The following is a 9,164-nucleotide window of genomic DNA, read 5'->3' as shown; positions in this document are numbered from 1 at the left end:
TGTCTCTATGGAAGGAAGAAATTAAGCCTTGAAGATACATGTTGTAGGTGGCGAGAATAGGAGCCAAAATATCACAAAACGCTAGCTGAAACTTAATAAAATAGGGCATTAGATTATGGATGAGAAAACAGTAGTTAAGTGAATATCTTAAGTCAGTTTCCCCAGAAGCAGACTCTGAAACAACTTTGTGTGCAAATCATTTATTAAGGAATCAGTCCTAATAGACACTAATAAGGGGTAAGGAAAGCAGGACAGTGGAGAGGAAGATAATAATATGAACTCAGGCAAAGTATCAAGCAGGTTTGCATGGGTCTGAAGGGGTTCCAGGACATGAGAATTTCAGTGCTAAAAGTGGAAACATTGGGGGCAAACTGGGATGAGTTGGTCACCCAGCTTCAGACTGCTCTGGCAGGGAATTCAGGAATACAAATCGGGTCTCAGAGTTATCTGATGGGAGGCAAGAGAGGTAAGGCTCTTCTAACCTCAGGCCAGGTGGTCATTTTTTAAAGGACTATCTTGAAGGAACATAATTTTCTAGGGATTTAGGGATTCCAGAACGCGAGCAAAGAAAAGATCCAGTGGCCCAAAGGCTACTGAAAAACGTTTGCAAATTCTGGCTATTAGATGTGGAAAACATCAAAAGAGAGGAAGGAGGTGACAAACAAAAAAACAAGCAAATAAAACAACCCTTAAGGGATATGGGTGGAGCACCATTAATACGTAATCTGTCTCCAGAGCTATTTGGATCTCTATTTGGAGCTTTCCAGTTGTAAAAATAGATTCTAATCAAGACTTCACTGTTCCTGGATTCCCAGCTGTATTCTAGAGATGTTTGCCTTCCCTATTTTTATATGTATTTTTTTCCAATAAACCTTCTAAATATAACCTGAAAGAATCTCTGTTGAAAGGTGAAGGATCTAATTAGCATGCAATATTTATTTGTGAGTATAAATCAACAAGGCAGAGACAGGAAGCCCAACAGATATATGAGCAAGGCATATGATCATGCAATTCACAGAAGGGAAGCCCAATTGGCCCATATAGTTTTTGAAAATATGGTCTGAAAAAATACTCAAATTTACTATTATTTGGAAATATGCAAATTAAAATTCAAAAGAATGTAAAAAAAATGACTAATTTGGATAATAGCAAGTGTTGCCAAGATTGTGGAATTTAGACATTCTGATACTCTGCTGGTGCAAATACTAACAGGTAGAGTCGTTTTGGAAAACAATCTGATAGTATTTAATTACATACTCATATATCCAGTGACTTATGATGTATGTAATTATGTTAAACATACTTCAGCACAGAAAGTATTAATTTATGTATATGTCAGTTTGATTTTTAACCTAGATGGGATTGTTACAGTAGGTAGTTAGAGGGACATGAGCAGGGCAAGAGAGGCTCCCCACCCCCAAGGAATGTCATCAGGTGATGGTCAGGAGGTTGTTAAACTGTCTCTTTAAAATAATAATTGGTTGCAACCGGCACCAGAGAACGGTAGTCTCCCAATAGAAAACACCTGAAGCTGGTGATAAGCAGCTTCTCAATCAGATCTCAGGCGTTGGGTGAGCAGGCTCAAGCATGCACAGTAAGAGGCAAAATGGTAGAGTTTAACCAGTATATGACCTTCGTCTAGGAATGCTCAATTGGTAAGGGAAAAACACCTCATGTGAGCATGCGCACAACTTCAATAAACACACTGCAGGCGGTCCCTCTCAAGTGCTGGCTGGCCACCATGCATGAGGACAGTCCACCCCAAGGGAAAAATCAAGGGAGGAGAAATGGAAACCTCGAACTACGCCAATGTATAAAACCCCAAGTCAAGGGCCAAACAATGCACTTGGATCTCTCAAGTCACCCACTTGGCCCTCTTCCAAGTGTATTTTACTTCCTTTCATTACCGCTCTGAAACTTTTTGTTTGTTTGTTTGTTTGTTTTTTGAGACGGAGTCTCGCTCTGTCGCCCAGGCTGGAGTGCAGTGGCACAATCTCAGCTCACTGCAAGCTCCGCCTCCCGGGTTCACGCCATTCTCCTGCCTCAGCCTCTCGAGTACCTGGGACTACAGACGCCTGCCACCACGCCTGGCTAAATTTTTTGTATTTTTAGTGGAGACGGGGTTTCACCGTGTTAGCCAGGATGGTTTCGATCTCCTGACCTCGTGATCCGCCTGCCTCGGCCTCCCAAAGTGCTGGGATTACAGGCGTGAGCCACCGTGCCTGGCCTCTAAAACTTTTTAATAAACTTTCCCTCTTGTTCTAAAACTTGCCTTGGGCTCTCACTCTGCTTTATGTACCCCTGCCTAATTCTTTCCTCTGAGGAGGCAAGAATCAAGTTTGCTGCAGACAAACTTGGACTTGCTGCTGTTAACAGGATTGATTGCCCTAATTGGGAATGCAGACTCTGTCACTGGTCAGCTAGCATTCTAATCAGGAAGTCACCAGGAGTTATCTACTACAAAAATTTCAATGATTTTTATTTCCTACCCTAGAGGATTTGCTAAGTTGCTTGATATATATTGGAAATGGATTTTCATTGGTAAAATTAATAGTATAATGATCTTTCTCATCCTTGCACAAATGGCATTAAGAGTTCAGTGAGTCAAGGACGTTGTACCCTTTGGTTGTGGTACGTAATATTTGATCCTTAAAATGTCTTTCATCCTTTTGTAACGCCTAATGTTCTTGTCTAGCCACGCCAAAGAATTGGTGTGTCGGCTGACCGCGGCGAGTGATAGAGACACGGACCAAGGGCGAGAAAAAGCTGTAGGCTTTATTGAGCAGACTGAAAGTACAAAGATTCCACAGCCTGGAAGGGGTCCCGAACGGGTAGCCAGAGTTAGATTATACGATTGCCTTTTAAACTCTTTAAGGTGGGAAATACGTACAGCAGGAAGATGTTACCAGAGCGAGAAACAAAGACAATTAACCATTTGTTATATGTCTTAGATCTTGAGGAAAACCGGAATTGCAACTTAGGTTTTATTTACTTTATGACCTTGCAGCAGTATGGCAAAGGAGACAGGATCTTCCAGGACTTTACAAAGTATGTTCACAAGGAATTGGAACTGGGAGTATAGATAAGGTCCACTGGTCACAGAAAAACGGGCAGTTAACATTTCTTTCACTTTAGTTTCAGGGGAGGGGGAAGGGAGAGAGGGAGAGAAGACACAGGGAAACTTACAGCAAAACTTTTGCTGTTTATAGCTTTCTTGGGGAAGAAAACACATGCACAAAACCTGGTGTTAGGAATAGTTTAAGCATACGTCTTCAATATTATTCATCCAGGACCAAAGTAAGTCCCGATGCAGGAAATGAGTGAGTGTCACAGCTTTCTGAGCCCGTACTCAACCCAGGAAGCCCAGCTGGCACCTCCTCTCACTTTCGCTAGTTCTCAGAGGATTTTGAGTTTTTTTTTCTTCAATGGATGGTGGGCCATAGTCTGCCATTGAAATCTTGTTTTGTTTTCTTGAAGTAGAACTTTCAAATAAGATATTTTTGAAGCACCAAAGAAGACAGGAAGCTTGGATTTTCATTGAGTTTATACAAAATATTACATGACCTCCTGTTGTCTGTGTGTAGCAGAATGTGCCATGAGACTTATATTCATGGTAACTTTATGACAAGAGTGTAGAAAAACTATGATCCTAATCTGCATTTAACTATTGCTAGGTTTTGAATTCTATCACAAGTAAGCTAATGGTCCTATAGGCCAAGATGAAAGGCCAGTTCAGTGGTCTGTAAACATTTTGCTTGTAATCCCCTAAATGACTATGTATAAACTATGTTCTCTCACAAACATTAGTTAACCTTCAAAAGTTGTGTTAATTTCAATGAGACAGAATTTCTAGATTTTTCTAAATATTAGCATTAAAAAATAAATTGTAAGATACTCTATTCAATGTATCCATCCAATAGAAATTAAGTAGTTTACAATTATGCACTTGAAAGAATTAGAACAGCATATCAACATCTGAGAAAAAGACATATCCTAATTAAACTACTCCGGTTTTATAAAATTCAGGGACAATTTTTTTAAGATAAGACTTTGGGAGCATTTTCTCTGAAACTCTAATAGAAGTTCTGCCTTGAAGACTGCAACTGAATGATCTTTGTTGAAATAAATAGCAACCCAAGGAATGGCATTGGTCCCCTGGTAATTTTAAAGCTTACCAAATGTGTATTGATTATTTTAATAAATACATTATTGACAGCAGATTTCAAAGCTTGTTTTCATTTTGTTAACCTAAATGTAACAAATACATGGTGTCAAATCTGCTAACATTCCATTGGCCAAAACACGTCATATGCCAGACCCCAAAATCAAAAAGCAAGGAAAAATGCTTTTTTAGGGAGAAAAATAGAGAAGTCATGTAGCAAAGGGCAGGATACAGGCAGAGGTAAAGGACTGGTGCTATTTCTGCAATAGGCTCTTGCACTGTTCTGAATGGAGCAAGCATAAAGAGACCAAATGCCTTTTACTTCCAAAGTTTAAGGTAATTATTTCCAATCAGATGAAAAATGAACCAATCACTTTGATGAGGCAACTCATTCAAATTCTGTGGTGAGGAGCAAGACATGGGTTAAGAGGCTAAAATACCTTAAGGAAAATTCTTTCTCTTTGTAACCAGAAAGTAAAAATAAAATAAAATAAAATAAAATAAAATATTCTTCTTTGATCTATAAGAACAAATGTTTATTTTTATTTGAAAATCATTCTTATCAAAAACTATCAATTTGGCATTTATTAAATATTGAATTAATTTTCTCACAATCCTTCCCATTTTATTTTTTTTGGTTGCTGGTGAAAATGAGAAAAGCATTGACTACTAGAGTAAGCATTTGTAATAGTCTATGTAGCATTGGTATGAGTTAACAAATTAAAAATAAAAATAGGCCACAATTGAAAATGTTTATATTATATTTGGATTTTTGTTTTGCATTCTTTTTATTTTAGTGTTCTTGTTTACTTAATCAAAATAAATGTGTGCTTGTTTCTGAAAGCATATAATAATTTTGATTACCCCATTAAAGGGAGCCAAACAGACATTTCATGGTTGAAGTAACTCCTTTGAAGCATATTATTTGAAATGCTAGACAGTATCTGGAAAAGAACACTGCCTTTCTAGTCTGCTTCTGGGAACCTCCTATGAACCAGCCATTGTGCTGCTTCAGGCAGAAGAGATCATCCACAATTGTTCCGGGTGATTCATGCACCATCTGAGTTCCTTAACATCAGCAATGACTTCCAGTTCTTCCTACCCAAAGGCTTTTCTGTAGTTTTGTAATCCTCTAATTCTCTGTATCACGCTCCTTCTTGCCTGAAATGTTTGGAGTAGTTTCTGTACTCCTATGCAACTCTGGCTGATGCAGTCAGTATTCGCTACTAGAAGTAGATCTAGGTCCATCAGAAAACTCCTATGACTACCCTACAAGAATATCTTCTGCTGGGCGCGGTGGCTCACGCCTGTAATCCTAGCACTTTGGTTGGCCGAGGCGGGTGGATCACGAGGTCGGGAGATGGAGATCATCCTGGCTAACACGGTGAAATCCCATCTCTACTAAAAATACAAAAAAATTAGCGGGGCATGGCGGTGGGCGCCTATAATCTCAGCTACTCAGGAGGCTGAGGCAGCAGAATTGCTTGAACCTGGGAGGCAGAGGTTGCAGTAAGCCGAGATCATGACACTGCCCTCCAAGCTGGGCGACAGAGTGAGACTCCGTCTCAAAAAAAAAAAAAAAAAAAATCTTCACCCTTGTGCCCCAAGGACATTGTTTACCAAAGCAAACCTAATTTTATCTTGATACTTACATAATTACAGTGCAAGTTGAATTCATAGTCTTATCAGATTTCCTTTATGAAAATTAGGACATGGTTGGGAAAGTGTTGTCCTGAAGAACTGAACTTGAGTAATATGGATGGATTCAGAATGATTTGTTTATCCTTATGCTTTGGGTTCTGTTGTCTAGAAGAAATTGGCTGGCTTCCTTGTTCTCAGGATTAGATTCCTTCTCTTGGAAACTTTTATTATCTTGATTTAAGGCAGTTATCCTATTCTTCGAAGTGTGCTTTCCCTACTTCTTGTTGTCTCTAGACCCATAACTAGAGTTAGATCTCAGCATGCTGCATGTAAACAAGTAGAAAGTATGTAAAACATTAAGATCCCAAACTATAAAACCACTGTGGAAAAACATAGAGGAAATACTTCAAGACATCAGTCTAGCAAAGATTTTATGGCTAAGACCTCAAAAGCACAGACAACTATAACAAAATAGATAAATCAGATTATATTAAACTAAAAAGCATTTATACAGCAAAGGAAACAACAGAGTGAAGAGATACCTCTTGAATGGGAGAAAATATTTGCAAACTATTCATCTGACAAGAGACTCATGTCCAGAATATACAAGGAACTCAAGCAAACCAACAATTTAAAAAGTCCCATTAAAAAGCAGGCAAAGGAATAGATATTTCTCAAAACAAGACATACAAATGGCCAACAGGTATATGAAAAATTGTTCAACATCACTAATCAGGGAAATGTAAATCAAAACCACAATAAGATATCACCTTACTCCAGTTAGAATGGCTGTTATTAAAAAGAAAAAACATAGCAGATGCTGGCAAGGATGGAGAGAAAAGTAAACGCTTATACACTGTTGGGAATGTAAACTAGTGCAGCCACTATGAAAAACACTATGAAGATTTCTTAAAACTGAAAATAGAACCACTACATGATCCAGGAATCCTACTACTGGGTATTTATCCAAAGGAAAAGAAATCTATACATCAAAGGGCTGCCTGCACTTACATGCTTACTGCAGCACTATTCACAATAGTAAAGATATGAAATCAATCTGTGTCTATCGGCAGACAAATGGATACAGAAAATATGGCTTATATGCACAATGGTATTCTATTTGGAAATAGAAAAAGAATGAAATTATGCCATTTGCAGCAACATGGATAGAACTGGAGGACATTATATTAAGTGAAATAAACCAGGCACAGAAAGACAGATACAGTGTTCTCACTTACATATCGGAGCTAAAATAGTTGATGTCATGGAAATAGAGTCTAGAATGATAGATACCAGAGGGTATGAAGGATGGGTGGGTGGGAGTGGGGGATAAAAAGAAGTCAGTTAGTGGGTGTAAACACAGAGTTAGATAGAAGTAATCTCCAATATTCTCTAGTAGAGTAGACTGACTACAGTTCGAAACAATGTATTGTATATAACAAAGTAGCTAGAAGACAACACTGGAAATGTTCCCAATACATAGAAATGATAAACACTCAAAGTAATCAACACTCCAAATACCCTGACTTGATTATTACACATTCTATGCATGCAACAAATACTCACATGTACCTCACAAATATATAAAATATTTTGTAGCAATTTTAAAATGTATGTGAAAGTAAAAGGGAGAGATAGCATGAATACCAAAATAATCACAATATATTTTTAATTTATTTTAATTCAAACCTGAAGAACACTGGTGGGAATGGATTCTAAAGGTGTTAAACTGGGGAGGAACTCATCTAACATTCTATCAGGCAGAAGATATTAACAGACTACATTTATCAGAAGTTCTTTCTTTAATGAGTAAGCTCAAGCAGCTAAGAGTAGTTCCAATAGTTGATGTTTGATGGAAATCTGGACTCAACTGTGTCCTATATTAGTGAACTTGAGATTCCAGAACTTTGTGTATTCCAAAGAAGTCAAAAGAAAAAAGGAGATAGAAATGTTGTAGTAGCTTTATTATGTGGATCTTGTTCACCCAATGCCTGCTATACACCCTAAGAAGTCCCAGAATGCATTCCCTCTGCAGCACTAAGACATATAGTGGGGAAGGGAGCTCTACTGCTCTTGGAAAGCTCTAAAGTGGTTCTTTGCAGGTCAGGAATTATGGCAGATATGATTCAATAAAACATACTCCTTGATTTTATTGGGGAAAAGTGGAATCTGAGAGAGACAGAGGCTAAGTGTCAGCACTTAATCTCTAGATACAAGGTGGCCTCTGATTCTGGAATAGGCGTCAAAGTTGGAGCAATAACCAGAACAATGTAACCTGTAGAGATCTTTAGAGGCAGCTAACTGCTGATGTCAAATAATTGATGGGAAGCCTACAGAAATCTCACTGGATCTCTAAAATAGACACATATAATTCTAGGTTTTTAAACAGAGACCAGATATGTGTCACTGCAGTTGCCCCTAAATCAGTTTCCAGACCCAAGCCATTTCACAGATCTGAAGCCACTTGAAGAGGAGGATGAATATTATTGAGGAAAGGCCATGCAAAAGCACAAGTATGAGCTGTGAATCTCCCTCTAATCTCCCTGAAGGGGACCTGTAGCCATTCTACCATGGTGACTAGGCACCAGGGAAAGAAAAACACTGAAAACTAGTTCTAAGATAAAGCTAATATCTGGGGATCCAAAATATCATAGTGCTCCACTAGTTAAAGGAAAGGCATACTGGAAATGCTCCCAATACATAGTAATAATAAACATACAGGTAATAAATGTCTCACCCAAATGTTTCACTGTAGGCCCATTTAGTCTGAGAGTCAACCTTCTGCTAGTTTTCAAATTTGCAATTTGGCAGAGACATATTCTTCAACTTGCAAAATCCCCACCTTGGTTCTCTGAATGTGGATTGAGGGCTATGGTGCTAGGAAAAGTGAACAGGAAGCCCTGGAATTGGCTTCCCTTCCAAATAATCAATCAAAAGTAATACTGCATTCCTGAGGGAATGGTAAAGGGCACTGCTTTTACCAAAGACCAGGAGAATGTAGGGGTAGTGATTCCTTTAGTTAATCTTTATTGAACTCACCTATTTATTGTGTGTGGAAGACAGATTTATCTTGGAAAATAACAGTGATTTATTGTAGACGTTTCAAGTGGTAGCTTTAACTGCAACTGTTGTTTCAGATGTGATCTCATTATGGAACGAAATCCACAGAGCTCATGGCTTGCAGCTTTAGATCACTAAGAGCCTTTTTTCTTCTACATACTGATTACCAAAGACAATTGGATCAATTTATTTTCATGTGGCAGAAAGAGTACCATACCTTCTCTGTCCTTACTTAGGTCTACCTAAGTTGTTATGTCATAACCTAGAGCACAAAATAATTAGTAGATGTTCTTACAATACC

Source organism: Pongo abelii, chromosome 3, assembly GCF_028885655.2.
Source record: "Pongo abelii isolate AG06213 chromosome 3, NHGRI_mPonAbe1-v2.0_pri, whole genome shotgun sequence".
NCBI classification, from domain to species: Eukaryota; Metazoa; Chordata; class Mammalia; order Primates; family Hominidae; genus Pongo; species Pongo abelii.
Note: the sequence above shows the minus strand (reverse complement) of the source record.